Genomic DNA, 5393 nt, shown 5'->3' on the forward strand with positions numbered 1-5393 from the left:
ATGGATCTGATGGAAACTAATAGCCACAGGAGGAACTCTTGTTTATTTTGAATTCGATGAGGCATCCTACAAGAGCCTGGTAGTGTAGTGGTTATGCGTTGGGCTACTAGGTGCAAGGTCGGCAGCTCAAAACCACCAGCCCCTCCTTGGTAGAAAGATGCGGCACCTATCTCATCCAGTCGACGTCGACTTATAACGACCCTATAGGACAGGGTAGGGCTGCCTCAGCGAGTTTCCGAGACTAATTACAGGAATAGAGAGCCTCGTCTTTCTCTCAAGGAGCAGATGGTGGTTTAGAACTGCGGTGCTTGCATCCTTCTAGGTCCATCTCAAAGCATAACCACAGCACTGCCAGGGCTCGCCTTCAAAGATGCTTCATTGTTTTGGTTGAGAATAGATAGCTATCCTTCCCTGACACACTAGAACGCTTCCTTTCCTTATTGGTCAGGAGTACCTAGGACAGACAGAAGCCCTTGATAGCTTCCCAGGACTTTTAGGGAGAGAAACCTGTCACTCTTGTAACAGTCTACAGTATGTACTTGAACCCAGAGAGATAGAACTCTGCATTATCATTAAATTCCCTAGAATTTTGTCTAGATATTACTTCCTGACATGTTACTGTATTCTCCTCACTCTGTGACTTAGTTAAGAAATGATGTTACCTTCATTGTAGGGTCGACTGCTTGACGTCCATTTGGTTCATATAACCTGTCCCTTGGCAGCTGTACATCGTACCATCGTTGTGCTAACTGAAGCGAATTAACAATCTTTTTTGTGCCGTTTCAGGGAAAATGGAATGTCCCCTTTGGTTTCTCTTGATTTATGGACATTTCATTCCATTACCTTGTCTCATTAATTGGGATTGGGGGCCCATCAGAATCAATGCTTCGTTGGCATCCATAACTCCTTATGCCACCTCAGCCAGCCAAGGCACGAGTACAGTATTTATAAACATACTGACAAATGGCAACTCACCAGGCAAGATCATTGCATGTGCTCTGTTCATTTATGAGTATTTCCGGCAAAGAAATTGAAGCCAGTCTCAAAATAAAGCAGCTCACTCTCCTGGGGGGGGAAATGATACCACCAGTTGCCATAGAATCAACTTCTGCTAACGGTGACCCTCCTGAGTCAGAGCAGAACTGCCCCTCTCTTCAGGGCTCCGGTGAAGAACGTTTCAGAAATAGACCAGACCTTCTGAGGTGCCTCTGAGTGGACTTGAACCGCCAGCCTTTTAATGAGCAGCTGAGTGTGTTAACTGTTGGCACTGCCCAGGGATCCTGATGATAGTAATAAAAACTGAATAAGTAAATAAATAACAAATTCACTGCCATCAAATTGATTCCAGTTGATTGATAGTAGGACAGGGTAGAACTCTTTACCAGAGTAGAAAGCCATGTCTTTTTTCCCATGGAGCAGCTGGTGGTTTTGAACTGCTGACCGTGTGGTTAGCAGCCCAACACATAACCACTAAGCTACCAGGGCTCCGTGGCTCTTTTGGTTATGGTTTTATGACAATGAGAGCTAATGCTATTGAGCATGTACTGTGCTTAGAATTAAATGTGTGTGATTTCAGCACTCATGAAAGGGCTTATAGCTTAGCTAAAGCTAAACTCAGGTAATTTTGATGCTAGGAGCCCAAACTGTTCCTCATCCCATTTCTTAATTTAGGGACCCATGGTTCTGGACCAGAGTCTTTTCATTATTAATGCCTTCTACAGAACCTTCTTTCTGATGTTTTAAACCTCTCTACTCTCTCTCTCTTGAGATAGTTAATTTTCTTTTCTGTTTGAGCTTGCTGGTAGCTAAAGAGAGCTGCCGGTCTCCTCTCTGATCCTAGGAAGAGGTACCCTTCCCGCCTTCATTGCTTAGAGATAAATCTGGATGAGTGCTTAGCATCCAGAGAGATTTTGCCTTGAGAAGACATTTGCCAGTGTCTGCAGACGTTCTCAGTTGTGGCTCCTGGTGGGGAGCGGGGTGATCCTGGCATGGAGTAGGTAGAAGCCAGGAATGCTGCCAAGTATCCTACGATTCCCAAGATGGTGCTCCACAGCGAATGAATTGTCCAGCCCCACATGTTGGTGGTACCCAGACTGAGAAATCCTATAGGTAATGTCTCTTCACTGATCTAAATGATCTCACTCCCCTAACTCCAGACACTGCTGCTGTCTTCACTTCTTTCCTACCCAGGACCAACAGCGGGCACCTCACCTGGGAGCTTGTTAGAAATGCAGAAATGGGGGTGTGCTGGACCCTATTTGTATGCTGCCACACAGGGCTGGTTAGGAGTCGGAATGGACTGCGGAATCCCCAACTTGGGGATCAGTGACCTCATGGCAGTAGCTTGCAACCAAAAGGCAGTCATCAACCACGCTGAGTCAGGGCTCTTCAGCGTCCCGGGACTGGTGGTTAGGTGCATCCCTTCTTGGGTTCCCTCTCCAGAACTGGTGACGCACAGCCTGCCCTAGGATGGGATTCCTGCCAGTGGGGATTCTTTAACACCTTAAAATTTGAGCAACATTGTCCTCTTCAGAAGGAACTCTGGTGGCGTAGAGGTTATGCATTGGGCTGCAAACCCTAAGGTCCGCAGTTGGAAACCAGCAATCGCTCCATCAGAGAAAGACGAGGCTTTTGACTCCTGTTAAGAGTTACAGTCTTGGAAACTCCCAGAGGCAGTTCTACCCTGTCCTTATGGGGTCACTGTGAGTTGGAATCGACCCGATGGCAGTGAGTTTGGAATTTTGGGTCCTCTTTAGAATTTCTATTTTCTATCCAGATATGCACAAATACCCCCAATCCTCAAAATCATGACTTTTGGTCTGCTGCTTGGTTTTTGAAGCACCTTACTGAAGTATTCTCTTTGAACTCTATACCAATCCTACGAAGTAAAATTGGTGTGACCAAAACAAAACCACTGCCCCAGAGGCAATTCCAGTTGCAGCCACCTGCAGCACAGAGGAGAACTGCTGCCCCTTTGGTTTCCACGGCTGTACATCGTGATGGAGCAGCGAGCTTCATTCTCCCCACCTGCAGCTGGTGGGTTCGAACTGCTGAGCACAAACCCAGACCCACTTAACAGCAAGCCCATTCCAACTCCTAGCCAGCCCTGTGTGGCATTTCTGAGGCTATACACCTTGGCAGGGCCACTTTGTTCTTCTCTCTCCTCAGACTCACCAGTGGAGTCGAACTGTTGACATCACAGTTAGCAGCCCAATGGGAAATTCGTTCTGCCACCATGGCGCCTATTAATATAACCACCCACTCACTCACTGCCATCGTCTATTCCAGCCTATAGTGACCCTATAGGACAAGGGAGAACTGCCCTCGTGGGTCTCCGAGACCGTAACTCTACAGCTGTAGAAAACCTCATCTTCTCCCCCAGCGCTGCTGGTGGTTTTTGAATAGCTAACTGCAGTGAGCAGCCCAACACATAACCCACTAATAATTGATGTAAGACTAATTCTGAAAACCACAAAGGTAACTCTCATCCCTGCTTTCCCACTTCTCAGTCATTTCTGAAACCAACCATCCACGTCAGGTTTTCTCTTTCTGCCCTAACCACCAAGTCATATACGCATCGAATCAGTTCTTACTCATTGTGACCCTTATAGACTTTATGAGGCTGTAAATCGATACAGAATCAGATAGCCTCATCTTTCCCTAGAAGCGGTTGGTGGGTTTGAGCTGCCCTCCAATTAGCAATTGAACCTGCCCACAGTACTTGCCCAAACCTCTGCCCATTAACCAACTTAAAGGGATTCTGTTCTGATCAACTGCTTTGCTGGCCCTCACTGCTCCCGGTAGGCTCACTAACGCTTTAGAGAGACTGTAGAGGTCACCAACCCAGACCAAACTCACTGCCACCGAGTCAGTGCTGTCTCTTCTTCGGAGCTGCTGGTGGTGTTGAACTGCTGACTGTGGATCGGAGCCTAACGCATAACTACGATGCCTCCAGGACTCCTACTACAGTTTACCAGGAAGAGCTATACCCACTGTGCCTGTTTAAGTGCAACTACATAATAACATGTCAGGGCGCATCAGAAAGTTAATGGAGGAATTGGTTATCTTTTAATTCCATCCTTCCAAGAACCCTTTGAAGCTCTGTCATATGCCACTAGGATTATTTTCAGAAACTAGGGACAAAGGGGCAAGTTGAGTTCTTGGACCCATAGGACCTGGAAGTAGCATTTTCAAGGGCACAGCTAGAAAGTGATCAAGCCAAAACAGCTATCTCTTCCTTTGATAGTTGCACCAGCTCCAGCAAAGCTTACAGCGTGCCTCGTTTTCTAGATGTGGAAAGTGGTGTTCAGTGAATTGTGAGAGTTTCCCGGAGGTGAATGTGGTAGATTCAGGGCTGCCTGGTGCTATTTCCAGTATCCAGGCTTTCTCCATAAAAAGGGAAGTCTAATGAGAGATCTGCTCGAGTAGGAGGTATACCCATGATAACATGATGGCTGGTAAGCAAAAGAACCAGAACAAAACTCACTGCCCTCCAGTTGATGCTGACGCATAGTGACCCCATAGGCCAGCGTAGAAAACTGCCTCTGGGCTTCCGAGACTGCAAATCTTTATGGGAGTAGAAAGCCTCAACTTTCTCCCACATAACTGCTAGTGGTTTTGAACTGCTGACCTTGCAGTTAGCAGACTGATGTGTAACCCACTACGCCACCAGGACTCAATTTAAAATTCCTGAGCAAGTTAGGACTCTTCCCGCCCCCCCTCCCGCGCGCTTTTTTTAAGATGCACATTCGCTGTTGATTTTTTTTTAGGTGAAATTTACCTAAAATAAAATCCGTTTTACAGTATAAAGTTCTGTGACCATTAGTACCTCCGAAGTGTTTTTTATTGCCCTTAATGCAAACCCCAACTCCATTAAACAGTCACACCCTGTTCTTTCCTTCCCATCGCCAGCCCATATGGATTTATCTATTCTGGACATTTCATATTAAGTGGAATCAGACTGTTGTGCCCAGCTTCTTTCACTTGGCACAATGTTTCCGAGGTTCTCCCCAAGTTGTAGCAGGTATCCAGATGCCCTTTCTTTGGTCCATTTTATGTCCCTTCCTGTCTTCAAAAGGGGACCAAAGAAATAGGAGGGATGGGGAGGCAACTTAGTGGTCGAATCCCTCAAGGTCAAGAGGGGGTGTAAAATACTATTTCTGTATATAGCATTTACTTTGTAATAGTTGTTGTAAATAATCCAGAGATGATTTTTAAAAGGGAGCCATATAGACTATTATGGCCATTTTAGTAAGGGATTTGAACATCTATGAGTTGTGGAATCTGTGGGGTTCCTGCGACCAACCTCCCTCGAATCCTGAGAGATGAGTCCCAATGACAGCTTGTTTATGCGTTCATCCCTGGATGGGCATCGGGGTTTTCACCTTTGGCTA

This window comes from Echinops telfairi, unplaced genomic scaffold (assembly GCF_000313985.2).
Source record: "Echinops telfairi isolate 266 unplaced genomic scaffold, ASM31398v2 ScPeMD7_7463;HRSCAF=8501, whole genome shotgun sequence".
In the NCBI taxonomy this organism is placed as follows: Eukaryota; Metazoa; Chordata; class Mammalia; order Afrosoricida; family Tenrecidae; genus Echinops; species Echinops telfairi.